At 39.5% G+C, this 14,874-nt stretch overlaps 1 protein-coding gene across 6 annotated transcripts in view; it reads left to right on the plus strand.

Annotated features, from left to right (window-relative positions):
- Magee2 (MAGE family member E2) overlaps positions 1–14,874 on the plus strand; it is a 195,622-nt gene that overhangs the window by 11,975 nt on the left and 168,773 nt on the right. For 4 of the 6 annotated variants that reach the window (XR_013047994.1, XR_013047995.1, XM_076561806.1 and 1 more), the window contains one exon: positions 263–346. The gene's annotated coding sequence lies outside the window, so the exon portion shown is untranslated. Of the gene's footprint in view, positions 1–262; positions 380–14,874 lie in introns of all 6 variants that reach the window. The other 2 variants (XM_076561808.1, XM_076561807.1) reach the window with 1 other exon arrangement.

Raw genomic sequence — 14,874 nt, forward strand, 5'->3', positions numbered from 1 at the left:
TAGTAATAAAATGAGGTTGGTGTGCCTCTCCAAATGTGTGTATGGAGTGGGGGATGGCATCCAAGTAATTTCTATTTGGAATGCTGTGTGTTCCCAGTTGTTAAAGTGAACTAATGTTAAAGGGCACATTTGCTATTTTTAAGACATGTAGGACTGCTTCTAGGAAACTACTTGTCTTCTAGTGTATGTATTTGGTGTGTATTTGTTATAGATACAACAAATGAGGACAAAGCAAAAACCAATTATACCTTATTTGTGGCAGGTGGAGCATGGAGGACCTCTGGATTAGATGGAGAGAATGCCCAGGCATCTCCATGGCCCTACTGATGTTCCAGAACTTCATCAGGTCAGTGATAAACTACATGTACACCTAGAGGAGGTAGGCTGCCTACAGGATATCTTGTTGTGGGCCGGGCAGTATAGGGGTGTAAGATTGCTGCTCCTTAAAGCCCCAGCTTTTGTCCAAAGTGCTTCTAAAAGAGTGACTTCATAGATTCTGGAAAACATGAGGGGAAGCTAGTATCCCAAACTATAGCTCGTGTTGCTCCCACCAGTCTGTAGTCTACCAACTGTCAGGTATTATAATTGTCCTCACTGAGATCTGATGGCTACATGGATCTCTGCTTTGTGACATAATGGATAGGAATGGTGCCTAAGAAGTACGACACTGCATGTCAGTAGAGAGGGCTGTGCAGTAGCCTCGTTTATCTCATACTGGCCAACTACTTTAGTTCACAGCAGTGCGGACACAACTGTCTGTATCTTTTCCTTCCTTTTCTTCTTTATTAAGACATTTTTTTATTCAATTTACAGATCCCCCTCTCATCCCTCCTCCTGCTCCCCCCTAACCTATCCCCCAAACCCCCCTTAGTCATTCTTCATAGCAGTGGAAAGCTTACTAACATACATCTCCCCACTCTTTGATTCATTGATAAAACTGCACAAGACTCAGCCCAGACTCCAAATTGAACTTGTACACCTTTTGTTAACCTTCAAATTCAGTATTCTCCATGGCAGATAACAGCAACTACTATCCTAATTATGGCACAGACTGAGAATGCCCCTTTGCTGTTTTCTTCACCCCTTGTTTTTCATCTGTCAATAAATCTTGTGAGTTCTCCTGTCAAAATGGTTGTTGGGTCTGATGAGTGACCTCACTGCCTCCACGGCTACCATCCTTTTCCAAGCCACCGTCAATTTCTTTGGGTTATGAGAATTGTTTCCTGATTCTTTCCCTGCTTTGTCCTCTCGTCCATACTGATAACCCAGCAGCCGGAGTAATTCTATGAAATATGTAGTCTGGGGCTGCAGATACAACTCACAGATAGAAAGAACACTGCTAGCATGAATATGTGTCTGGGTTCAATTCCTAATGCTTTAAGAAAAACAGAGTCTTAAGAAAAGCTAACAAATGCCTCCACAGCAGGGTAAATCAGGGCCCCTTACTCTTTCCTGTAAGTCTGTCTGTGATTTGGGTACCAGTTTCTTTTTTTAGATGCTCTCTTAGTGCTCCTTTTCCCCTTCCTTCCCCTTGGTCTGTAGTGACCATCTTAATGATTCTAGGGTAGAAGCTTTTTGCACTCTGCTCTTCTTTTTCTGGGGCATTCTTTCCCGGGTTTTATCACATGCCTATTTTCCTTATCTCTCAAGCCTTTGATTAAATGTCATTTTTACAATGTGACCTATCTCTGAACATGTAATATCAGATGGGAATCCACATCCAAACACATTTCCCTTTTTTCCTGCTTTTTGGAATTCTTTTACAAAGTTATATTTTGTTCTTTTTGTATACTTCTTTGCTATGATTTTTGCTTTTCTCTGCCTCCTGTAAGGTCAGTTGTATCTCTTGTATAATATTAGCGGGACCAGCCTTAATATTATACATCCCAGGGGCTCAGGAGAGAGAACTACTAACGGCGAGGACTATTTTCAGGAAATAGAATCTCAGCACACCGAGCTCTATCGTCCACTTGCTTTAATTCCTCTGTCATAACATTCTTTATACACAGCTTCAGTTCTGTTCTTATGTCTAGTTCCTTTCTTGCCTGAGTTCTCTTTATTTATCTACTCTCCCCTCTAGGTTCTATCTTAATTCCTTCATCTAGTTCTGTCCCTTCTAGGTTCTCATTTATCTAGTTCTTTCCCCTATCAGCTCCCCTCCCGTCTCCTCCTCTCTCATCTGGTTCTTCCTCATCTTGTTCTTCCCCATCTGGCTCTTCCTCATCTTCCTCATTCCTCTAGTCCTCTATTTTACCCTTTTCTTTTACCCTTCAATCTAGTTCTTCCCCATCTCAGTTCGTTCCTCTCAAGTTCTTACCCATCTAATTCTTCCATTCTCTTTTCTCTTCTCTGTCCTCTCGTGCCCTGGGAGTCCTGGTATATATACACTTACAAGCAGTAATCCCTTAGCAGTGCAAAACCAGGCTTCCAGGGTCAAACGGAGGGGTGATAAGAATCACATAGGGAGGCAATAACCGTTAATTATCATTTGCAACCCCAAAGGGAAGTGACCAATGGGGAAATGAATTAACTAAAGGCTAAATTCAGGTAATATCTAAGAAGAGGGCTCTTATGTGCTCAACTATAATCTTAAATGTGATTGGTAGAACGTGTTAAGAATCTATAAGTTGCTAGGTCAATAGGAGAAAATAAAACTGTCTTCTTTTTTCCTGTGGCTCCTATCTGTCCAAGCTATCTGCTGTTTTTCTGCAGAGTGGGGGAAAGTTTGCTCAGTCGCTAGGCAACCTGTGTACAGCTAGGTGCCTCTGGTGATAGTTAAAGGGAGATCTGGAACTGGAGGTAAGGTTTGGGAAAGGAGGAAGTAAGGCTTAATTGGCACATCCGCCAGGCCTTCTCAAACAGGTGGCCCGGATGCTTAAGTCTGTTCTTAGAGAGTATAGAGGTATCTCTGATAAGGTTCTTTCCTCCATCTGGGGATGGACCTGGTCGGATGCTGCTAATGATAATTACAGGGAGGCTTGAACTGGGGTTCTGGCTGAGCATAGCTGTCAGCGCAGAAGGTTATCTAAACATTCCTAGAAGTGGTTAGGTAAGGAGTTAGCGGTCTATAAAGTAGGTAAGGCTATAACAAAAGGAGTGTCCAAGCTGAATTGTGTAAAACTATTACTAATGTCCACCTGACCTAGGTGGTGTTTCCTTGTGGAATTTACCTTAAATCAGGAGACTTGCATGTGGACTATTATTACTGCTGTCTTTGAAAGTAGCCAAGGGAGATATCTGATTCCAGAGGAAGGAAGCCTTTCCTGAGGCTGTTCTCCAAGTATGTCCAGAGAGTGATCAGTCTACACTGTTAGCCCTTCTTAGGCAATTGGGAAAGCAATGAAGGCACACATGATTTTCATAACAGAAGACAGCTGATATATAATAAACCAAGTAACACCAAAAAGTCTTTGTTGTTACCTTTAGTGTGTGTTTGATTATTTACTAATTTTTTTTTTCCTGCTGGGACTGGCTGTAGGGCCTCCATTCATGATTGTTGAATGAATAAACATATATTGAAATAGTGTGCCTTTCCTAGCTATTTTTTAATTCAATGAAGAATGAGAGTGAGATATGAAAGTGCCCTATAACATTATCTTTCTCTTAGTTTTTCTTTTTCGTTTACTTGTGCCATCATGGACAAAATAAAAAAATAAAATAAAATAAAGCAAAGAATAGTATCTGTAATGCATATAACTGGCAAACAGTAAATAACCCTAAGAAAGAAACGTGGTGGGCGTGATGGTGGATCCCTATAACAGAAGCACTCAGGATTGAGTTTGGGGCAGGAGGATCACTTAAAGTTCAAAGCCAGCCTTGGCTACATAGTGAGATCTTGTTTCAAAAAGAAAAACAATTTTTTTTTTTTTTTTTTTTTATAGCTCAGTTGGTAGAATACTTGTCTAGAATTCCTGAGGCCTAGCCCCTCCTAAACCTGGTGTAGTAGCACATGCTTTTAATCCCAGCATTCTAGAGGTAGAGGCATGAGGATTAGTTCAAGATTATCCTTGGCTACATAGGGAGTTCAAGGGCAGCCTGGGCTAGAGACCCTGTGAAGGAAGAGAAGAATATTGGGAGATAAGAAAGGAAAGAATAAATAAACACATTGAAATCACAAATATATGGACGCTGTTTGTGAGCAGCTTGGGGGTGATGGTGAATGTAGAAAATGAATGGCTTGGTTTAACTGTACTCACAGTGAGAGTACAAATCTTGTAGTTCATGTTAGGGTTAGCACTGAAAAGAAAGTCCGCTTATGACATGGAATCCTTCTTGGAAAAGGTTCATGTCAGGGAAAAGGCCAGTTCCTTCTGAGCAGTTAGCTGGGTTTGATTTAAATGATGCCATGAGTCTTTTGGAGGATCCCATTTCCCTTTTTACGTCTGTGTAACTAGAAAACTTAGGTCCACATCTGTGGCCATCTGGGATCCAATGTATAAAACCTCATGGCATGCATTCTATTCAGATCACTTATCAGAAGTCCTTGTTTGGGACTTGAATTCATCTAAAGGTTTTTTTTTTTTTTTTTTTTTTTTTTTGCTTTTTCAAGATAGGGTTTCTCTGTGTAGTTTTGGTGCCTGTCCTGGATCTTGCTCTGTAGAACTCACAGAGATCTGCCTGCCTCTGCCTCCCGAGTGCTGGGATTAAAGGTATGCACCACCACTGCCTGGCCAATCTAAAATGTTTTTAAAGCTGCATCTTTTAAATTGATGCATTTCTTGTTCTGCACAAAGCATTGCATTACCACACTGGTTTCTGATGTCACACAAGGGAAAAGGCCAAGTCTTTAGCTGGTAATCCCCTACAGGACTAAACCCCATTTACTCTCTGGTTACCCTTCCACAATTTTTCCATTTAAAATTACTTCTGGAATTCATACATGTATACAATGGATTTTGGTTATGTCTACCCGCACTCATCCCCTCCCAACTTCATGTCCCCCCCACTTTTTTTTTGGTTAAAGATTTATTTATTTATATGTATACAGTGTTTTGCCTGCATGTGTTCTTATAGGCCAGGAGAGGGCACCAGAACTCATTATGTGTGGTTGAGCCACCATGTGGATGCTGGGAATTGAACTCAGGACCTCTGGAAGAGCAGTCAGTGCTCTTAACCTCTGAGCCATCTTTCCAGTCTCCCCCCAGCCAGGCTTTTTTTTTTTTTTTAAGTGTAAACCCAGAGTCCAAAATTAGTGCTCATAAAATACACATGGGTGGATGTGTGTGAAGCCATCCACCAGATTGTAGTTAACCTACTAGGGTCATTCCCCTGGACAAAACTTACTGTACTTTCCCCAGAAGCTGTCAACCACCAGTCATTCCTCAGCTAGGGGTAGGGCCTTGTGAGCCCCTTTTATCTCACTATTGATGGCAAGTTATGATGGCTTTCTTAGGTTAGGACATCCCCGTGTTCATGCTGTCTGTTTTTAAACACATCTGTGAATTCAGTCAAAGAATCCATCAATGGAATATTATGTAGCCTTACAATAGAAGGAAAGTTGGCCATTTACTTAAGTATGGGTGAACCTGGAGGACGTTATGCTAAATGAAGTAAGCTGAGTACGGAAAAATGACAACTATTGTATTTCACTTATATGTAGAATCTCCCAATTGTGGAACTCCCAGGAGTAGTTGGGAATTGATGGATAGTTGCCAGAGGGTGGGGTGGGGGCAGGTGATAGAAATAAGGATATGTCAAAGGATATAAAGTTCACTTAGAACAAGAGGAGAAAGTTTGGGTGGCCTATTGTTCAGCATGGTGACTTAATAAGATATTGTGTATTTTAGATTTGCTAAGTCATTTTTATGGTCGCAGTAATAAATGTGTTTGGTGATAGATGTGTTCATTATTTTAATTGAAGCATTTCACTCTGTATATATATATGAAGTGCTTCAATTAAAATAATTGAAATATATATATGTATATGTATATATATATATATATATATATATATATATATATACATACATACACAGGCTGCAGAGATTGTTCAGTAGGTAATGTACTTGTCATGAAGTATGAAGTTCAAATCTCCAGAACCCAGGTAAAATCTGCATGGTAGCTTATGTCTTTCATACCAGTATTCCTATGGTGATGAGAGAGGTGGTGACAGGAAAACCCTGGAAGTATCATGATAGGAGCAAAGAAGTCATTTTTTCCTCTGCATTGTTTCTTCTCCCTTCTCCACCTTTCCTTACCTGCCTGCGAAATGTTCCTGGCCAACTGTAATAGAATGTGGGTATAGATAGTTTTATACAGCAGACTGCATATTGATTTTTCAGTCTGTTTATTTCCTGCATTGTATCGTTGAGCTTTGCTTTGAGGGCAAGACTGTTTTATCAAGTAGTGGTAGACAGTGATCAGCTTGTATCCCCCTCCTCACCATTAAAAGTCATTGTGAGACATAACTGCTTGATTCTTTTTTTTTTTTTTCGTTTTGAGATAAGGTCTCTATGTAGCCTTAGCTGTTCTAGAACTCACTATATAGACCACGCTAACCTCAAACTCCCAGAGATCTGCCTGCCTCTGCCTGTTGAGTGCTGGGATTAAAGGTGTGCATTACCACATCTGGCCAGCTGCTTGATTAGTGATTTTGTGTTGGGATGACTGTCATCTTTAGCAGTGTTTCTCTCTGTATGTGAATATGCATATGTGTGTGTGCAGATGCATGTGCCCATATATGTCAGTGGTCGAAATTAGGTGTTTTTCTTTCTCACTTCCTGTGGGGTGTTTACCCACCAACCCCATAGTTCCCTAGAGTTTTCTTGAGTGTGAACAGCAGGAAATATTAGATAGAAGGATTTAGATTGTGGCGATAAACAGATAGAAAATAAAGGATAGCCTCGAGAGGGCCTGGAACCTATTCCAAGGAGCCCTGACTGTCTCTGTCCTAAGGCATTTATAGAACCACCAAGGGGTGGAGCAATAAACCTCCCCCCAGCACAGCCAAGTGCAGACCATCCCAGAAACCTGCACTTAGGCCTGTGGTCCTAATCATCCTCTCTATGCAGAATTGCTGGGTAAAGCCATGAGGAACCTGAAAATGGGCTCACACAGGTCCCCCTTTCTTTCTTTTTTTTTTTTTTTATTTATTATGTATACAGTGTTCTGTCTGCATGTGTCCCTGCAGGCCAGAAGAGGGCACCAGATATCATTACAGATGGTGAGCCACCATGTGGTTGCTGGGAATTGAACTCAGGACCTTTGGAAGAACAGTCTGTGCTCTTAATCACTGAGCCATCTCCCCAGCCCCCCCCTTTCTTAATATATAAAAAATAACTCGTTATTAATAGCTTACAGCAATCTGCATGGCTGTTATACCTCCCAGTATGGGAGTAGAGGGTGATAAAGATGGCATTTCTTTTTTGAATTAGGTCCAAGGTGACTACAGCAGTATTTTGCTGCATTAAGCCCTTTCTAAACCAAAAACTCTTAATGCAATTGCAAACATTAAGAATACCTTAGCTTCATCATTACCATTAACAAGTTAACATAAATATTGCTATCCATAGTCACAGTTCTCTCAATCTTACAATTCAAACTCTTTTTTTTTTTTTTTTTTTTTTTTTTTTGGTTTTTCGAGACAGGGTTTCTCTGTGTAGCTTTGCGCCTTTCCTGGAACTCACTTGGTAGCCCAGGCTGGCCTTGAACTCACAGAGATCCGCCTGGCTCTGCCTCCCGAGTGCTGGGATTAAAGACGTGCGCCACCACCGCCTGGCTCACAATTCAAACTCTTAACAGAACCATTTGAATTAACATAAATGGTGCTATATATAGTTAACAATTTTTTTAGTCTTACAACTTTAAGTCTTAATAGAACCATTTGAATTTTCTTGCTAACAGAACATAGGAAAAACTTCTGATGTATTCACATCAAACTTAAATATTTCCTTAACTCCACAAAACCAGGTTGCATCAATATAATAGGTTAAACATAATTTCTGCAAACATACATTCAACCTTAATTCACTCATAACTCCTTTTCTTTATAATTTTTTGAACAAAAATCTCTAACCTAGTTAGAAAAACCCAAACTTAGACAATTTTTACAATCCCATGACCATTAACACTTTGAAAACTTTTTACATCCAAAAGCTGTTTCTTAAAAAAACTCTTTACAATTTAAAGGAATCTCTTGGTGTACCCATTTGCATTTCTTAACTAACAAAACATGACATTAATCCACTCAAATAGGAAAGTTTTTAAATTAAATAGAGTAAGGAATATTAACTCTTCCTTTTCTTTATAATTTTTTAAACAAAATCTCAAGCCCAGTTAGAAAACCCAAACTTTTCCATTTCAAACAGTTCCATTTGTAACACAAAACCAGTTCCATAACTTTATTCCATTTTTACATAAACATTTCCATAAAACAGTTCATGAATCGCCAGTTAATAAAGAATATATGCATACACAAAACTGCATCTTGACTCTAGGTAGAAACAATAAATTCCTTCATTTAAACAGTTCCATTTTTAACACAAATAATTCCAGAAAACAGTTCCCAGGTCATTACTATAATTGTCCCATTGCAATGAAATCACTATTGTTCATTTCCTTTCTTAAGTCCCAAAATGCAAATAATAAATTCTGGTACTAGCCTTCCAAATATGAAGAAATCCATAATAAAAACCTTTTTGTAGTTTTATCTCTTTTTTTTTTTTTTTAAAGTTCATAAAGTTCAAAAAGTAAATTCTGGTATCAGGCTTTCACTTCCAATTATGAAGAGACGTTTTACAACCAAAACTTTTTGCAGTTAACAATTTTAGTTCAAACAAGCGTCTCTGCAACTTTCATTCTCAAGTCAGAGACCTCCTTAGTTATAGTAATATTTTAACTGCACCGTTTTTTGCTGTTAGCTCAGGTTTTTCATTGTTGCGCTGATTTTCCATGGATCTCAGCTGGATGCCTTGTGCTGGTTCTGGCATCCACCATTTATAGCTTCTTAGTGGCTTCTGGAGCTTTTGAAAACTGTTCAGACTGCCTACTTTGCAGTCTGCTAGGACACTAACTTCTGTATCTCAGGGTTTTTTTTTGTTTTTTGTTTTTTTGTTCTTTTTTAATCCTTGTACATTAAGCATAGAGTCACACTCAACATTTACCCTTTTTTACAAACTCACATATAACATCTTGCAAAAGCATTTAGACTCATATTCAACATTTACATTTTTTTACAAACTCACATAACATATTAACATCTACTTATTTATACTCCTTATGGAAACTATAGAACTACTTTAGCAAATATATTTCTTATTTACTTCTTATTCATTCTATCTTATTTAAACTTACATTTACAACTAGCATCTTTACTTCTTACAAGCTTATTACTACATGTGTTAAGACTACCTTAGATACTTCTTTCAAGCTTATTACTACATGTGTTAAGACTACCTTAGATACTTCTTGCAAGCTTATTTTCTTAAGGAAACTATAGATCTATTTTACAAACTTATAGGGCTGCCATTAGCATATATCTAACTTAGCAAACACCTAAAGATTTCTTAACATTTAGAGATTTAACATTTTCTAACAAGACAGAATAATTTTCTACTTCTTACTCTTAATTATTATCATTATCTCTATTAGAAAGATTCTCTGAACTAGACAGAAAGTACGTAAATAATTTCTAAAGTTCAGAGCTTATATCAGCTTTGCTCTTCCAAAAGTTCTTGATAGATTGAAACAAGAGTAATTCTTTAATGGATCTCTCTTAACTCTGGGATTTAGTGACTTCTATTGCTATGCATTTCAGATCTTTTATAAGAACTCTATTAAGAGCTATCTCAGTTTACAGCAAACCCAAAAGAAAGAAAAGAAAAACCTTGTAAGGAATATTCTGTTTCAACAGACAGTTTTCCAACAGAAGATAGTTGTCTAAATTGGAACGGGGTTCTAGACCTGCAGCTTTCAACAGGTCTGAGAATATTAGAAACAAAATCTCAAACTCCTCAGCAGTCTGGAAGCCTCTTTATTCTCCTACTATCCCCAGACTGCAAGATGGAACCTTAATGTCAGGAAATTTGATTTAGCTGCTTTTCATACTCAAACTCTGATACAATTTACCCCCTTCTTAATTTTTTAAAGCTGTATTTTCCTTGAGTTCTTTAGCAATGTTGATGTTTCTGATAGATTTTTATTAGCCCAATATTTTCACCAAACTGCTACTATTCAAAGGAGTTAAGAACACAGATGTTCTTTCATGAAACATATCCTTCATTAGCTTACTCAGAGGAAAAGCATTTTCAGGATTTAATATTTTCACTTCATTAGCTTTAACCCCTGATGTTATTGTTAGCAGCTGTGATATTTAACATTGTTTTTTAAATTATTTTATTTTTTTTATAAGGAACTTTAGGTAAAGCAACTATTTTTTGTAAGACAGCTAGATTTTCTGAAGTTTGATTTCCATCTATAAAGCAGTCATTTCCTTTTGAATGCTTGTTTCCTTGTCTCATTAGATTTGCAAAGGTATCACTCATTGCAGGCTGTTTGTTCAAGGCAAAACCTTTTTAATAAAATTTCCCATACGTTTCTTCTAAAACAATCTTCAGTATATTGACTGCTTTCCCTTGTTAAGGATTTTAAAATGGCTGTTGACAAACGGTTTCTAGTTAGAGGCTGTTCCTTTACCTAAATTCATCACTTCAGGATGAGAGTGAAATTCCCATTGAATTACTATAAAGCACCTAGCAAAAATTTTGCACAGCCACTAGGAAAAATAAGGTATTTTTTGCAAAGGTGCCAAAAAACTGCGACTCTCCGAGTTCCATATCCTTTCAATTTTTCATTGGAACTGACATTCAACAAACTCTGAGATGATTTTCCTCCTCCTTACTCTTTTAAAAGCTGTATTTTAAGTTTACTATGTACGTATTTTCAACAAAAGTCTTTCAGGGCAATTTCGCCATCTTTAACGGATAAACTACCTTTCCCAGAATGCATTTCTCTTATATCAGTCCTTTGGTGCTGTTGTGCCCAGATTGTAACCCCCAGAGAGACCACCAAGGACGAGCATACCAGAATGCAAAAGCAAGGTTTACTTTTGCTGCAAGTCATGACAGGGAACTCATCTCAAGCCATCTCAAGTGAGGCAGGGAAGAGTTCCTCTTTCTTGGGGAAGTTAGTTTTTATAGGCAAAACCCATAAAATTTCTTAGAGGGGAGGGGGTCCATCCTTGATTGGTTCAGTTTTTCCCGGGCCTGGACTTAATCTTATTCTAGCTTATCTGTTTGCCCTGTCAGGAATTTTAGAACTCATCTCCAGGGTCTGGTCATGTTATCTCTGGAGAGGGGCATCTCGTGGTTAATCGGTTACCATCAGACACCTGACTTTGTTCTTTTGAGTTCCTGGGGCTGGCGCTGTCATTTCTGGGGACTTGAAACTGGCCTGGGTCTGTCTATATTGAGATATCTTTGTCTAAGGCCCTTTTTTTGAGACAATAGAATGAGGGTCTTGTTGTGCCTAGTTTGCATCCCCAAGCCGCCACTGGAGACTTTAGGTACAGAATGCAAAAGTAAGGTGTATTCTAAGTTTACAAGCCTCCAGGGAGGCTCTTCCAAATCTCTCACTCACAGCAGGGAGGTTGGAAGGAGTGCTCCCCTTTCTTTGTGAGGCTAGTTCTTAAAGGCACAGACCATATAATTTATTTTAACCCACCTCCCTTTTTAGTCTTTTGGTCGAATATCCTGACTCTGTGTTTTCCAAAGTCCCTGTAGCACATACAGCCACCTGGGAAAAAGGGGTCTAAGTTCTTATCTACACTTAGGAATCCTGGTTTAAGCTTCTCTTTGTCTGTAGGGGATAGAATGGGGGGTTTTTACTGAGGTATCACAGTGCAAGCTAGCTTATTATGGACTTCATTTCCCATAGTCCTTTTTGGGTCTGAAAGTCAACTTCTAAGTTTTTTTTTTTACCGGGCTTGCTTTCAAATTCTTGCCCGGGAGGTTTGAACCAAGCTTTTTATGTTTTCAATTATGGTACATTGGAAGATTTCTGCTCTCTTTTACTGGGCTTGCTTTCAAAGTTTTTGCCCAGGAGGCTTGAACCAACCTTGAGTTTGCAATTATGGGACATTGAGAGATTTCTATTCTCTGCTCACTGGCTTTAACAGGTGCTTCTCCATCAAACACTGGTAGGATCAGAACTGCATCTGCCTCATTAGCGCACATTGAGGCGGGCCGGCATTCCTTTTACCAACTTCCCTCGGGGTTTGTGTTTGCCTTAGCCTTAGCCTTAGCCTTAGCCAGTCAGTGAAAAACAAAAGCATTTACAGCAGAGCTTTCCCATAGCTCCTTCAGAGAGATTTTTCTCCCACTGATAGATCATCTCATTTTGCTTGTTCCTTTCCCCCCAGATGCAGAGCTTCAGATATCCTCTGCTAGCTGCCTTTGGAGATAGGGGCTTTTCCCCTCCCTAGAATCTGCCTCAAATTCTAGCAGCTTTTTCAGGTCATGCATTTTCTGGGGAGGAATCTGTCCCTTCTCCGTTTCTTCTTCAGAATCTTTCTCCCTGACAGTTCCCAGTTTGGTCTCAGTTTATCCCCTCTGCCCCAGAAAGTTTCCCAATGCCACAGTGGCAGCTTTTCTGCTTCTCTATTTTCAGGGTCTGTGTGGTTTGCGTACAGACTGAAAATCAAGCTTATGCTTTTTTTTTTTTTTTTTTTTGGTTTTTCGAGACAGGGTTTCTCTGTGTAGCTTTGCGCCTTTCCTGGAACTCGCTTTGGAGACCAGGCTGGTCTCGAACTCACGGAGATCCGCCTGCCTCTGCCTCCCGAGTGCTGGGATTAAAGGCGTGCGCCACCACCGCCCAGCTAAGCTTATGCTTTTTTAACAAGGGAGGTTTTTGCCATTTCTAAACTCGCATCAGGCCTTCACCTGGCCCAATTCCCCAGTGGATTGTTTTCCTTTGTTCACGCTCTCAGAGCTTATTACTTGAGGCAATCACCCCTTAGGCACTCCCTCACCTCACCGGGAAGTCAGTCAAAACAAATAAAGATGCTTTCTCTGATAGAAAAGAACTTTACTCCTTGTTAGTTCTCCATTATTTCCCCAGACAGCGTTCCTGACTCGGCAGACCAACTGCAAAGCAGTTTGGCTTTACTGCTTTCCCAGAAAGGTCTTTTCTCTGATATGAAAGCTTTTCTCAGATTTCTTTTTGCAGCCGTGGACCTATCAACCTGGGACTTGTAGGAAATTGGGCAACTATGCTTTGGCTTTAGCTTTGTTTGTTAATTATCAGTTTTCCCCTGGGTCCTGCACCTTCCTGCCTCAGCTGTGCGCTCCAGGAAGTTTACAACTGCAGGAACCCTAGTATCCTTGAAATGCCCTCCAACTAGGAGACACTGGCTAGTTGCTTCTCAGTTGTTGGTCACAACCTAGGATACAATGCTAACAGTTTGCATTGCTTCAGGGGATCTTTGCTTTAGGAGGATTAGGAGCACCCTTTCATAGACCTCACTCCCAAACAAAACCCTTGATGCCCCAAGCTCAGTTGTAACTGAAAAGCTTGGCTTTTTTTGCTTTTCTCAGGTAAGGTTTCCTGCCCTTTAGGGCTCTCTGTAGCTCTTTACCTGCACTCTCCCAAGCATTTCCCTCAGGGGACTTTGACCCACTGTCTTTTACTAACTTGAAGAGACAAAGCATAGAAGAGATGTTTTTGGGAACTTGATCCCTGCCTCCTGCTTTACAGGGAGGATTTTTAAAGCTTGAAAGAAAGACAGAACTTAGAGAAGTTTTGCTGTCTTAAGTTTGTTGTTTTCCCTTGGAGCGAATCACAGGTGATTCCCATTCTAATTTTTGCCCTTTTGAGAGAGAAAGTTAAAGGCTTTAGTTTTTAACTTTAAGAGAGCTTTTAGTTTCAGAAAGAAAGATGAAGGCTTTTTAGAGAGATTTTTATCCCCCAATTTTTTTTTGGTTTAATAGAAAGATTTTTTTTCCCAAGAGATAAAGACCAACTTTTCCCAAAACTTCTGAACTTTAAACTTTTTGGCTTCTTTTACACCTGCATTTTTGCTTCAGGGAGAAAACACTTTCTCCTGCCACTTGAACTTAGCATTTCAGCTGTCCCCAGGACAAAAGCTTCCATAGGAAACTTTTTCCCCCTGCCCATTAAGCTCAAAGAAGAGCTTTTTTTTACTGCCTGTAAAACTCAAAGAAAGACTTTTTCCCTCCAGTTTTCGTTCATAGCCCCCAAAGTTAGAAAATTGAAGAGTTTTTCTGTTTAGTTGCCTTACTTATCTTAAATAATTTTTTCCACACGATCTTACACTTCTAAGTTTTTCCTAAACTATATTACTACACTATACCTTATACTTATTTTTCACAGATAGAAATTGAGAAAAAGATAGAAGACATTTTGATAGAAGAGATTTTTGCGTTGCAGCATCAGACATCCTTCCAGTCCTTTTTCTTCCTTTTCTCTCGAGGATAAAACCCCCGGCCTCTTATTAATATTCATATTCCATTACAACACTAGACATGCCCCTTTTTTTCCACTGGCAGGGTCTGACAATGCACTTTCACATAAAACTAAAGATTACTATTATTTTCCTTTGTCTTTAGTCCCTGCTCATTTGTCTTTAGTCCCTTTTTTTAGTCCCTGTTCGGGTGCCATTCTGCGGGGTGTTTACCCACCAACCCCACAGCTCCCCAGAGTTTTCTTGAGTGCTAACTGGAGGAAATATTAGATAGAAGGATTTAGATTGTGGAGATAAACAGATAGAAAATAAAGGAGAGCTTGGAACCTATTCCAAGGAGCCCTGATTGTCTCTGCCCTAAGGCATTTATAGAACCATCAAGGGGTGGAGCAAAAGACCTCCCCCTTGCACAGCCAAGTGCAGACCATCTCAGACACCTGCACTCAGGTCCATGGTCC

The sequence above is a fragment of the Peromyscus maniculatus genome, chromosome X (genome assembly GCF_049852395.1).
Source record: "Peromyscus maniculatus bairdii isolate BWxNUB_F1_BW_parent chromosome X, HU_Pman_BW_mat_3.1, whole genome shotgun sequence".
Classification (NCBI taxonomy): Eukaryota; Metazoa; Chordata; class Mammalia; order Rodentia; family Cricetidae; genus Peromyscus; species Peromyscus maniculatus.